Source organism: Corvus moneduloides, chromosome 6 (assembly GCF_009650955.1).
Source record: "Corvus moneduloides isolate bCorMon1 chromosome 6, bCorMon1.pri, whole genome shotgun sequence".
NCBI classification, from domain to species: domain Eukaryota; kingdom Metazoa; phylum Chordata; class Aves; order Passeriformes; family Corvidae; genus Corvus; species Corvus moneduloides.
In genome coordinates, this window is record NC_045481.1 from 44,664,021 (window position 1) to 44,678,385 (window position 14,365).

General features: G+C 38.8%; 1 long non-coding RNA gene across 2 annotated transcripts in view; it reads left to right on the forward strand.

Annotated features, from left to right (window-relative positions):
• Positions 1-13,560, forward strand: part of LOC116445889 — a 36,693-nt gene extending 23,133 nt beyond the window's left edge. The window contains exon 8 of one of the 2 annotated variants that reach the window (XR_004240924.1): positions 8,694-13,560. This is a non-coding gene — a long non-coding RNA (uncharacterized LOC116445889). Of the gene's footprint in view, positions 1-973; positions 8,096-8,693 lie in introns of those variants that run through there. The other variant, XR_004240925.1, reaches the window with a different exon arrangement.
• Positions 13,561-14,365: the final 805 nt, after the last annotated feature.

A 14,365-nucleotide genomic window follows, 5' to 3' on the forward strand; every position in this document is an offset into this window, starting at 1 on the left:
GAACACACACACAAAAAAAAGTTAACAAAAAAAGAGTAGCAAGCCCCCAGTCAAAGGCCTGGTTTGCAAGACAATTGCAGGAATTGATTTTGTTCTACCTATCCTCTCAAGACAAAGCACAGGATATCCTAGATGCGCATGGACCTGACACAATATTTGATCAAGGAGGGGCTTAATCTGGCTGCTTGCAGAGCTACCTGGACATTTGTTTACAGAAACTGTATGCTCTTGTCTTTGCAGTATTTATGAAGGGGAGAATTTCTCAGGTATTGCAGAAATGTTAGAGCTTTAGCCTAGTGAATCAGCACTGCTACTTTACATGAGCATCTTGATTACACGCAATTTTCAAAACTGTCTGTTATTCTTGGTAGCCAAACATGAATTAGCAGGATTCAAATTGAGTGTTTCTCCCACTTCTATCCAAGGAAAAGATATGTTTACCTATATACAATCTTATCAGATATTACTTCAAAGGACTTGAACTTGCAGAAGAAGATGACTCATTTGTTTCCAATGCAAGTTAGAGATTTCTATTAGCCACTAGCAAATAGTTGCAGACTCTTCAAGAAAAAAAAAGCAATATCTCATTGAGTCCTTTGGATTGCCATCTTTGGAATTCCCACACACATTTATTATGTAGCACCAAGTAAATCCAGATGAAGCCTGCATTTTATTCTTTCTATTTTCCCCATCTATACCCATTTAATTCATTAACGTCTTTTTTTATGGGTAAAAAGGAATAAATGTGCAACACTCACCAGAGGAACATGTCACCTTATTTCTGGTTGCTGTCTTCATTCTGTGTGTCCTAGGAGTTACTTGGGAATTTTTTTGTTTTTACATGAGGGAAAGAAATATTTATTTTATTTTTCAAGTACAGAAAATTATTACTTGGTTGAACACTTCAGCAGGACTGTAAAGTTTAGAAGCACTATGGGTGTATTTTAATCAACTTTCACTTCTTTATTATCAGTGTAAGAAGGCCATCAGAAGGTTTTGGGATTCAAGTTTTTACAGAGTTTGGACCAGCAGGTAATTTTTATTTATTTTGCTTATACATGTAAACGTGTATAAGGAAAAAATACTGAATGTAGTATTTACCAAGTCACCCCCACTGGACCACTTTTGTATGTTGTAACTCAGAGTAAAATTATTACCATCTAGTCAATGTTATTATATTAATTTGCAAAAAAACTAAAACAAGAATGCTTCATACCTCTTTTGGGACTATTATTTCAAACTATTTATAGGCTCAAGAAGACATCATTGCACTTGTCCTGTATTCAGAACCTAACATTGCATTTTTCAGGAAATAAGTTTCACACCATCCAAGTTCAGGTGTGTAAGTACCTAAATTAGGGATCAGTGAGGTCTCAAGAAAGGGATTCTGAGTATTTGCTAGCAATTTCTCTTTCTGCTGAAAACACATGCAACTAAGAACTTGTATTGAGTGTCTTGGTTAGGTTCTAAAGATCAATGGTGTAAATACCTTTTTATTAAAAGAAAAAAATTACACTTGTCCATATTACATAGAAGCCTTTAAGAAAATATTTAAAATTTTTACTAAAGTTTTGTTCTTCAGAACTTCAGCCACAAATACCTGACTTTATAAGCCGGTCTTCACTGCAAGGTTGTACTTCTTACATTTTTACAAATAGTAGAAGAAGTTCATTATTCACCTAAAAATGTAGTTCTCTAAATGTACAAATGCTGAGGTAAAACAAATGGGTAGTTTTTCTTCAGATTAGTTCAAACTTCTCTGTGTGTTTATTCTTTCTTTCTTTCCTTCTTTCTGCACAGCAGTTCAATTATTACTGAAAATTTACAGGCTCCATTCCCTAAATAACTGAATAAAGCAAATTAAATAAACCAGAAAAAAAAATCAGAAATATGCCTGTCAGGCAAGTAGCTTACTAGTTTTCTTGAATAATTTAATAATATTTATCAAATAAGCTTTGTAGACAGTGAAAAGAACAAGTATTATAAACTGTGAAAATACTTAAGCCTGTTCTTCATTAGAAATCTACAGAAATTTCATAAAGGTTTCTGTAATGAACACTTGTATCAATGTAGACTTTCCCAGCATGATAAAAATAGGAGTAATTATGCTTATTCTTTTTCCAGTTGGTTTTTCTCTGTATGTCCTGGGTATCATTAATAAATCATTGCAAAAAGAATTAATATCTGCAGCTGCAGACTCTGGTGTGACCCACATGTTAACAAATAAATGAAGTAATATGGGTAGTCTAAAGCTTTGCCTCCATTGTTGGGTAAAGATAAGCACACATGTATAAAATAGACCTTTGCTTTTCCATCTGTTATTGACTGACCAAAATGGCTTTTTCTAGTCTTTGAAAGTTAGTAAATACAGGCTCCAGTGAAGGTTATAAGGAAATGTTTCATAATGAAAGTCCTAATATTGAAAAATTACACATTTTTACAGACAACTCAGCTGCAAGATGATATTCTGTGGCAAGAAGAGTGTTTTCCCAATAGGAAGTTTTAAATTACTGAGGATTTTAAAGGTTGTATCCGGTATTTTGAATTAGGAACAACAGGTAGCTGAGGAAAGGTGGATTGGAGCAGGGTGAGAAGGGGTAAAGCTCTCTTTTTACTTGCAAATGTCTCTCTAGGCTACAGAAAAAGATATTTAAAGAGGAGTAAGATTTATTTTGCCCACCTCCCTTTAGGCAGCTGTGCTGAACTGGGCAGTTATCTTAGCTCCATTAAAGAGACTGCTTCAACATGGCCATGGGAACTTAGAGCATAAATCCATCTATCTGTAGATAGCTGTGTACCTCAGGATGAGATGTATCATCTTCTCCTCTGGCTCGTTGTCTTTCAAATATGACGACACCTTGAACAACAAGTTCTTATGTAAATACCTACAGGGTGGGCATGGAAAATTATTTATTTACCCAGTGGTGAAAACAACATGCCATATATAGTTACTTTACGGAAAATGAGAATACCATGCTTGTTTATAAGGGGAGGACTTTTGTACTCCACCAGCTTTAGGTTGTCTATTCTGATGTGTCACCTTTGTAGGTGAACTGGTTTGGGCTGGGATAGATTTAATTTCCTTCATAGCAGCTCATATGTTTGAAAGCACACAGTGTTCCAGCTATTGCTGAAAGGCGTCTGCACAGCATCAAATCTTTCTCTGTTTCCCATGGGAGTGTACAAGAAGCCAGGAGAGGGCCCAGCTGGGATAGCAGTCCCTAACTTCAATGTATGTTCAATGTATATCAATATTCTCAATATCTGATTGGTGTGGCAGGCTGTCTGCTCTGGCTTCCTCACTGACTTTGTCAGAAAATTTGTTTGTCATGTAAATGTAAGCCTCCTTTCAAAAATTTATGCTGGTAACTGGTACTCTAGGCCCTTGTAAGTAGAATCAGTCCAGCAGTCAGCTGTGATAGGAAGTACACTCTGCATGTCTTGTTAGTAGGCATTTATCCTCACTGATGAATCCAAGACTGAGGAGAAATTGGACTTCAGCTGAATGTGGAGAAATATGATGAAGTAACAAATTGGAAAAGAATGTTGTCACAATTTAGCTTATTATCTTCCAAGTTTTTTGTACGAACATTAAAACAGTATCTAGAGTCCCAGTGGCAAACAGCTGGTAAGGGCTTGCTGTTTGTATTTTAAGAGAGAAACTTGAAGCATTAGTGGTTGGAAGATTTCAGTGTGTGCTGTGGGGAAACAAAGCAAGTGCTTTCTCTGCCTTATTTAGCAGCAGACATCTTCTGCGTGACTGGAGAACTTCGCTTGACCTTCCTGCAAAGGAAAAATGAGACACCCCCTTTTCCTTTGCTCCTCTCACATAAGCCAAGATGCCTCCGTTTTGAATTAGGTCATTCCAGGTTTCCACTGGGAAAAATAAATGCTTCAAGAGGAGGAACAGAATGGAAGAAGGATCGTTGTCCCATCTGTTAAGTGGCACGATGTCTTTGATTAGACACTAATCAAAGTGATCGTGTTTTCCTTATTTTATTCCTTTACCAGGCAAGCAAACGGAAAACGCAACAATAAGTAATACCCTTGCCAAGTGATTCTGAAAAATATTATTTTTGATTAATCCTTTTTCTGTTACAGATTTCAACATGAAGAAAACTGGTTTGTTAATAAAATGAAGCCCTTAACCATTCAGTTGAAAAAATTCATTTTATCGTTTCCATTCATGAATGTAGTTCCAAATTTCAAACTGTACTTGTTAAAATGTGGTTTTCCTTTTTCACTTGTAAGCCAGGTAAGAAAAAGTCAGAAAATGGAAAAAAAAATGCTGAAAGGTTGTGCATAAAAGAGCATAACACATATTAGAGCTGGTTTCTTTATTGCAAAGGTCCTGTAGATACTTCGTGCATAATACCTTTTTAATGTATTTACTGTCATTTTTGAGGGCTAAGAAAAGACTTACCCTTTGAAGTGACAGTTCTGTTTTTTTCTCACATGAACCACAGATATTAGAAATAGCTAGATAATTTTCTATTCTATGAATTCTGTCACCACAGAGATCTTCCTCTTGGTTTCTTTAAAGAGCATCACATTTTTCTGTCAGTTTTCACTGTGTGGCCTACAGTTAGAAAATGACATTCATGGTTTATATAAATGAAATTTACTCATTTTGTGTATATTTATGGTTAGCTTGCTTATTTTATTAGCATTTTATTCCTGCATTAACTCCTATTTGAAAAATGTATGTGATATTTAGGGAAATTTTAATGCTTTGGAAGACATTTCAATATTTAGAGTTGTCTAGAATATTTTTTATTAGACTTTTGTAAACTAAGACCTTTAAAATGCAATTGGTGTCAACCATGAAGCCTTGTGAGTCATTCTGGGCTATTAAGAAGCAGATTCATCTTTTCTCAATGCAGAATTTTTAAAACAAAGTGCTAATTCATAGAATATTCAGAAAATACTAAATAGCAAAATAGTCCTCTCATCTGCAAAATCATCCCACTGTAAGCAATGTGAATTACATTTGTTTTTGTGCACTTCCATGTCTCCTGATCACTCTGTTTTCTAGATATTGCTTTATTGTTCAGTCTGATTCATTGGATATTTTCCATATTGAGTGTTGCTGAAGTAGTTCTCACCCTTTGCCTTTTTGTTTCCCTTTTTTTTGTTCTGAACTTCTCGCTCCCCACTCTGCAACCCCACCCTGGCAATGAAACTGCTCATAAGGCTTCAGGACTTGGCTGTATTAACACTTCTGGGGGGTGTAGAACTCTTGTCCCAGTCATACATCAATCAGTTATTTTTAAATAAGCCTTACCTTTACAGCAAATGCAGTATGGGGAGGTATTAACCTCCAGCCTTCTTTATTAAGCCATGTTCAAATGCATTTTTTAAAAATAGGTCCCTAAATTTAGGGTTCTAACTCTGTATTAGGATACTTTAATATATTATTTGATTACCTGTGAATTCTAATTAGCCTCTTTGCATGAAATACTATCTTTTTGTAAATTTGTGATGCTTATTCTTTGCACATTCAGTTGAGATGGGATCAAAAATGCCCAAACTGTCAGCCTAGATCCAAACTTATTTAGGAAACATCTCCAAGCAGCTTCACCTTATAACACTCATCAAGCACTTATAATTCATGCAATTTAAAACTGCTACAGTCAGATTTAAGAAAAAAAAATGTAATATTGCTGCTCCTCCCATAAATACTACTTTGGAATGACACCCATGGGAACACTCTCCCATTCATCCTCACTTACCCCTCCATCAGAGATTTTTAAGACAAATAAGGAAAGGTGTCTTTAGTTGTTAGCATATGTAGAGTCATGAAAATTAATATGTATTTTCCAGTCTCAGTGACTGTTGGGATCATTCCTTTGGCTTTGTTCCTAATTGCTGCATTGTTTTCAACAGAGCGTGACCACAACTTCAGTGCCACTCCATCCGTTGCTCCACATCTCCCTTGTCATGGTACACAAAGCTCCCTCTGTGTTTCTGCTCCTAAGGTGTGCAGACAGTTTGTCCCTGGTGAACCACAGCCAAAACAAGCATGCCCTCTCACTGAACTTTGTTTTTCAGTATTTTACCCACAGCTGCCCAGAGAAGAGGTAGGAACACCACTCCTGGAAACATTCTAAAAATGTGTGAAGGTGGCACTTGGGGACATGGTTTAGTGGTGCTGGTGCTGGGTGAACAGTTGGACCTGATCATCTTAGAGGTCTTTTCCAACCTTAACAACACTGTTGATAAATTGCATTCACTGGTGTTGCTTTATTGACCATGCCATTCACTGTGATGCAGCACATGAATAAAAGTGCACCATTTCATTTGTATCTTTGTTAGGCTACCGACAGCTGTATTGGAGTAAAACCAGGAAAATTGGGATAAACTGTAATTACCCAGACTGGCCTTTGAACACAACACAGAAGTCTGTGGTGCATTCATGCAATGAGTATTACGAGATGTTGATGAGTGCAGGCGCACAGAACAGCTCGTTTGGGAACCCAGCCACAGGAGCTACTCCTTTTTCAGTGTCTGTCCAGTGCTTAGTGCAGCCCCAGCAGGCAGTCAAGCTGTAGCTTTTTGCCTTGCAGTGGGTGTCAGGTATGAAGCTCTCCATGTACCTTTACACATTGTGCAGGTTATATGGTCCTGACTTCCCTCCAAGTCATTCAGCTGTATGACAGCCTTTCCCTTAAAACTGCCCTTGTCCTACACCTTTCATTTTTTGCTGGATATATTTCCCTTTCTGTAATTTTTCATTTATTCTTTTGCTTGGTGGGTTTTCCATTATCTATGTATGTTTTCAGCTTTGCCTGTTCTGTCGTAGACATATTCCTGTCATAGAGGTTTATCTTTACTCTGTATTGAATAAGTAAGGATTTGGATTCAGATCCCCTTCAGGTGCTTTGAAATTTAGGAAATTAAAATGTTGTTGGTACACATTGAGAAATACCTTTTTAAACAATATCTTGGGATGTAAAAACCAACAATCCTTGGCACCAGTACTGAACCCTCTTTCATTTTCACCTGACTTCCTGCAACTTGTAACCCAAAACAGGCTGACATTCCTCATGGCTATGACACGAGAAGGGCAGCATTGTCCATTCACATGAGCTTGTAACAGATACTACTGACCAAGGTGGTGGCTTATGGCAAGATCTATATTCTATCCATTTTCTATGAGTAAGCCTCATCACAAAATAAAATCTACAATTTTGAAACTGTTCCATGATGAATGTCCACCATTTGGGTATATAAAATGTAGCAGATGACAGCTTTAAGGAATAGCTTTGTTATCTCCAGTTCCCAACACTGTTGTACCTCTTCCCAGATCTGAACACACAGAAATCTGGAAATGCAATTATTCCATCCTCATTGTCATCCATTTCATGGCATGCCTGTTGGATGGCTTATGCAATTAGGGAAAATGTTTGTGGCTCTAACCCTCAGTTACTTGTTGTATCTCATGATGAAGTTGCCAAGTGAAGGAACAGCCATGATCATTTCCTTTCTATTTTTGGCTTGAAGGCTACATCTTTTAGGCTGAGAATCTATCAGCCTGATTAATGCAATGGTTTATAACCAAGTGTAACAGTATCCACTATCTGAGTGCTCTGCCTGCAAAAATCTTCTTCTGTGGACATGGGTGTATCATCAGAGTTAAACCTTCATGCAAGTGTAATCAAATCATTGACACTACTGAAAAGAAACTTGAGCTGGTGAATTCAGTTTTGTCAGAAGGGGAAGATCTGAGATGTCCTGGGACTGAAGGGCAGACATGGAGCACTATGCACAGCTTTGCACAGTGCAAAACAATGGCATAATCTGTGTTTGTGCTCTCAATTTAATGACAGTTCACAGGAGGTTTGTTGACACAGGCAACAGGAAAACCAAAGTGTAAGTCACCTGACCTCTGTTTAAGCAACACTGTGGTTAGAATCATAGAATCACCTAAGTTGAAAAAGATCTCCAAGATCATCTGGTCCAGCCATTAACCCAGCACTTCTGTGTCCCCTGCTAAATTACAGCAAATGCTGCATTCACACCTTTTTTGAACACTTCCAGGGATAATGCTTCTACTACCTCCCCAGGCAGCCTGTTACAGCAAAGAAATTTTTCCTAATATCCAATCTAAACCTCCCCTGATGCAATTTGAGGCCATTTCCTCTTGTTCTATGACTTGTTATCTGGGAGAAGAGGCCAACTAACCCCCACCTGTCTGCAATCTCCTTTCAGGCAGTTGTAGAGAGCTGTAAGGTCTCCCCTGAGCCTCCCTTTCTCCAGTCTAAACACCCCCAGCTCCCTCAGCTGCTCCTCTCAAGACTTCTGCTCCAGATCCTTCTCCAGCTCTGCTTCCCTCCTCTGGACACACTCCAGCACCTCAGTGTTCTCCCTCCAGTGAGAGGCCCCAAACTGGACACAGAATTCGAGGCATGGTTTCACCAGTGCTGAGTACAGGAGGACAATCACTGCTCTGGTCCTGCTTGCCACACTGTTCCTGATACAGGCCAGGATGCCATTGGCTTTCTCGGCCACCTGGGCACTGCGGGCTCATGTTCAGCAGCTGTTGGCCACCCAGCTCCATCCAGCCTGACACTTCCGCATCTCACTGCAACCTCTTCCAGGTCTCACGAGCCTTACCTGGTTACACCACCATGGGCAAGCCAGCCTGTCAGCCTTGCTGGCCTTTACTCAGCTGCTCCTTTTTCATCCCACAGCAGGAATTCGCTGCACTCAGCAGAGTCCATGGCTGATTATGTGTGGCCATGCCACAGAAGCCCACACAGCACAAGCCACTGACGTTACTTCCTCTAGCAGTACTGCTTCTGCAAGAACTGTGGATGAACAGAAGAGTAACAGCAGCGCAGAAGCCAACAACTGCTAAGGACTCTCTTTAAGACCTAAGTTAATTTTTGAACAGTGAATATCTTGTCCAAAACAAGATTTGCAACAGAAGGATTAAAAGAAAGATTGCAAATAGTTATTGTAAAACATGGATAATATGATTCCTGATCCAAGCTCAAAATATCTACAGACATAAAATATAGGAGAGGTATGTTCTGATTCTTGAATCTATTACCTTTTGAATTAAGAAATATAAATTTCTGAGATATTTTAAAGTCTTACGAGAAACTACAAAGGAAAAAAGAAATCTTATTTTGAATTCTTGCTTCCACAACACCATGATTTTCATTCCTGCAATAGTTTTGTGAGGCAGTGGGGTGGTGCAAATGCAATCAGGTCATAATGCAGCTCTGTTTCATTTGCCATAGCAATTTTGAGTAACATAATTGTACGATGACTCTTTTTGCATTTTGCTAGTGAAATGCTGCATCCTCCGCCCTTTGAAGACTGTATTCTGATATGCAAATGTTTACCTATGTCACAGATAACAAATTTATCTTCACATGATATGAAAAGGAGAAAATTAGTTTCTTGTGCAGCTTGGAGTCTGTATTGGGGTTTTTCTGTCCTAGATACTTTTAGCCTTATTTTTGCTGCACACTTTTATAAGATTTTTTTTGCATTGCTACCACCTAATGGTCATAATGTCTTGTCTTAACTCTAATGGTAGTAATTTTGTCTCACTCATGTCCAGCTTTCAGACAGAAATCATACAATAGCTTTTGTCTTTTTATAAGAAAGTAAAATAGTAGTAAAATACTAAAATTACTGCCAGACTTTCATCACCCATTTTTTCTATTTGCATGGCAAAGTCTTTCTTCCTCAGTGTTCCTGAAATTCTAATGATAAAGAGGGTTGTGATTAATTTTCAGGTAGAATAACCCTTTTCTAAATGCATACTGCTCAATAAATGAACAAGCTGCTTACAGTAATTAAAGTAATGTCATGCTGTGCTCAAATTGCTTGTGCTAATAAAGCTAATTGGCAACAGCAAGCATTAACTGTGATTAGTCATATGCATCTAATGTCATCACCAGTGCCTATAATTTTCTACACAGAGGGAATTTCACATCTGTTTTAAATCACTTGTCTGTTGCCTGCATTGGTGTTCTTTCCGATATTGTTGAAACAGAGATTCTCTTACTACAATAGATGATAAAAAAAGTTGATTTTCTTTTTTCAAACAAAGAACTGCATAGGAGAGAATAAGATATGAAGCCTTTCCAAGTCATTTATTCTGAAATAAGTGCTTGATTTCAGTTAAATTAGAAATCTGCATTTTCCTTCTTTTGTATATAGTCTGATATTCCCTTCAACAGAACATATTTGTAACAGAACATTCATTTTCTCAATTTAGACTGCACACTGTATTTCCCCATAAAATGGATGAGTCAAAAGATCCATTTTGTATTTGTTTTGGAAATTTGCAATAAATCATTTTCAGGAAGACAAGCTTTTGCACCATACACTAACTCTTAGCTGTAAATAGAATAATAATTATTTTCTGTGTCAATCCAAAAAGATAAATGTTAAATTATCAAGAATCAGGGGGCTGAAAATGGACTTTTAGAGACCAAAATTATCCAATAATTCATACAAGTGTTTTTCATGAGTTACATTTACCAGACCTCTCCAATTTGCATAGCTTTCTCTGTCGAAATGGGTACATTTTTCTAGAAACACAAAAGTGTTCTCCAGTTCTCCAGCTGCAGTTTTTTCCTGTGATGAATGGAGTAAATATTTCATGTGTTAATCTGTTTGCTACAGTTCTTAGTTTGCTTTTGTCCAGCTGCTTGGATTTATTGATTTATGTTTAGTTGATGTTTGGCCTTACAGCTCACAGTTTCATGGACTATGTAAAACGGTGGAGCTAGCCTGTCACCTCAGGATCAGCAAAGGCAAACCAACCCATCCCAACTTACTCAGAGAGATATCTCAATGAAAGGGAACATGTGCTCTATGAATAGCTCTAGTGATCTCTCTTTTTTTTTTTTTACAGCAATTTTCCTGACTTTTTCCACTTCAGATTTCAGTTCTATGTCCATTATTCAAAATGTTACCTAGCTGATTGCAATTTCTCTTTTTTATCCCACTTCAGAGTATGATAAGGTCATGACTTTTTTTCATCGTTTTTCATTTTCTAAGACTAAGTTCCAGATGTACTCATAAAAATCCTCATAAATTTGGGATTTGACATGATTTTACTCATATGCATCATATGCATCACTGTGACCCAGCTCTGTGGTTAATGTGAGGATGGTATCAGCACTCTTTCATAGAAGAATCTTAAGTTTCACAACAAAACTTAATTGTAAAGAGGTAAAGAGCCTGATCTTTACCCATAACAAAACATCCAATTCTGAATCAGCTTCAATTTCTTGGACAGTTTTTGCTTATGTAGACCACAAATGGTTTCATTTTATTGGGGTTTTTGAGAGATCCAGTAAAAATCAAGGATACACATTTGAAATCACATCTAGAACTGCAGGTATTAACTTTCATTTTACCAGATTACAACATCAACTTCATAATATCTTTTTTAAATTATCTAAGTAACTTGTTTGTGAGCTCAGAGGGCAGTTTTCACATGGCTCACTTTTACCTATGTGAGTGAGCAGCTGCATGGTATTTAGTTGCTGGCTGGGGTTAAGCCATAACAAGTCCAAAGACCCTGGAGTTTTTCCATTTTTGACTTGGATAACTTTGCAAGTTCCCAGAGCCTTTGTAACAACAGCAGTACTTGTATTTTAGGAAACAGTAATCCTGTTTGCTTGGGCACACAAAATCAGTAACCTACCTCTGCAAAATCTCTAAAAAAACCCCCAAGCTTTTACCCATGTGTACCCAAGAGTACTCTGCATTTGTTTTTTGAGCTCATCAGCACCACTAAAAACCAGTTCACTCTTTCTTTCCAATAGAGTGAACTCAGATACTGACAAACACTGTCCAGGGAGCACAGTTAGGACTCCTGGTCTTGTGGGTGACTGGGCATAGGTGGTTAGGGAGAGTGTTTTATAATTGAAAACTTCAGGACCCAAGTTCAGATACTCTCTGCTACAGAAGTTTACTATGATTGAAAAGAGAGTGCACATGATCATATACAATGCAACCACAAAAATAACTGATGTTGAGACTGATTATGAAGAGAAACCACTTAGTCTGTAACCAAAAGAGAGACTGCAATGACAGGAACAAGTTTAAGTTTCTCATGATTGCTTTCAGGGAGTTTGGGTGGATGCTCTGCACTGGTTAAGACAGTGATGTATTTGTTATAATCTGCCTTCAAGAGGGTCAAAAGTCCTCTGACATCAGTGCTGCCTGTCAAGAGCAGAATAGAGAGTAACTGGTTTTGGTTGATAAATGCTACTTTGTACTAGAGGAGGGGAAAATCACAGAAATAGGGCCTATTTTTATGGGGGTTTAAGGATACCAAGCTAATAACAAGTAAGCATAGGTTGTAATAAGGAATAAAATTAGAAAATAAATAGATAAATGCAATCTTTTTTGGCAAACGTGGAAGGTTAAAGGGAAGTTGTGCCCCACAAACCTGTGAGATTCAGTATTACAAATGGGATTGTGACCTGTAAAGCTAATCCTAACAACAGAAGCAGAACACACATTTAAATTAATTTTTTAAAACTACTGATCAGAATTCGTATGTATCTGAGGCAGTTGATTCATATGGTGCTACTTTAAGATGTCATAGGATAGTTAGTTAATTCCTTTTAACTTTTCTAGTCACTGATTCATCTTGTTATCCTTTTCAGTTTGAAAGCTTTATGATTCTTGCCCTCACTTTGGATTTTGCATTCTACAAAGTTACTTACCAGCCTAACAGGTAGTAGAGCACTAAGGGGCAAGCTGACCTACCTGAGAAGGAAATGCAGCACACTCCTTCTTATGTAAGTGCTGTTCAGTGTTAAAGAATATCACTTAAATTTTATTTGTACTTAGTGTTCTGCTGACTAAGAAGCAGGAAATTTGAAAGTATAATTATGTAGCTGGTCTTTCTCTTGCCTTCCCCAACACAAAGTCAATTTATTGTCACAAGGATGGAGGAATGGGAGCATTCTAGGGAGAGAAAAGTTGTTTTTGTGAAAGGACGGTCTGTATTATTCCGTTTTAGTTAACGTAATTACATCATTACACATGCCAGCTATTTCCCTAGGCATTCCTGATAACCACTGGAGAGACAGGTTCCTCTAGAGGATCACTGTGTTAGTTTTACATGGCTTGGTTCTTTGGTGGGAGTGGGAAAAGCCACAGAGGTGGCTTAGTGAGAAGCTCCTGGAAGTTTCTACTATGTCCAGCCACGCCAACCCCTGAAGGCTCTGAAGATGGCCATATTGCTGGTGCCCAATTAGAGAAGTCGGTAACACCTCTGTTATGACACATTTAAGAAGGAAAAAACATGCACAGGTCTCTTCTTTTTCCAAGGGGTGGGGAGGTGCCACAGCTGGAGCCCCCCTGGCGCTGGGAGTGGCCACGTGGCCATGTGCCACCACGGCTGCCAGGGACCATCTCGGCGCGGCTGCAGCCATGTGTGGCCGCGGCCATGCTGGGTGTGGCCACGGGGACGTGGCGCTGCAGCCAGCACCACGTGTAGGGAAATGGCTGAGTGAATAGGGACATGTATACGTGCACAATCCAAGCTATATTAGTGAACTGTCCTTGACTAGGGAAAAAAGAGAGCAGCAATGCTGATGTGGCAAGCAACAGGATGTTGGGGAGGGGGATGCTGACCATAGAAAGAGAAAGACTTACGTTAGTTAGTCGCGTGCATATGAATCTGTAACCATTCGCTTGCTATCAAAGGCTGCGTGAACAGTAGCTGTAACCCAATAGTATGGAGCTTGCTTATGCGTGCTTGGGGAATTAGGGTATAACTATGGGTCTGACAATAGAATAAACGGAGTTCCATCATATCTCTATGAGAAGTGTGGTTCATCCCGGCAGATCTCTGGCTATTGCCATGCCCGGCACGGCCCACAGCAAATTGGGCCTGCCTAGCTGCTCCTAGCCAGTCGTGCTGCGGGCAGAAAAAGCAGGAGCAGTGGCAAGGCTCACGTGGTGCTGGCAGGGCCACATGGCCAGTAGTGGAAACATGGTGAGCGACGCCTCAGCGCGGAGCACAGACGAGATCAACCTTTTCAGCACAGTGAAACCCTATAAGAACTTCTCAATTGATAGAACTTGAGAACAGATCTTGGAATTTTCTTCCAAGTCAGGGAAGAGGAAGAAGTGAGGACGTGTAAGGGGAACCAACATGGCGGCACCAAGGTCAGTAAAGAAAGAGGGAGAGGAGCTAACACTGGAGCAACTGGATGCTGAAAAGCTGTAATCTAGTGAGAAACTCGAACAGAGAGAAGACCCTTGTTTCCAGAGTTAGAGAGCCCTTGCTTCCAAACTACAGCAGCTTCTCCTTAAAAGACTAAATGAACTAAATTGCCCATGACGTACAGTTTTGGGAAGACTGCACCGCCCA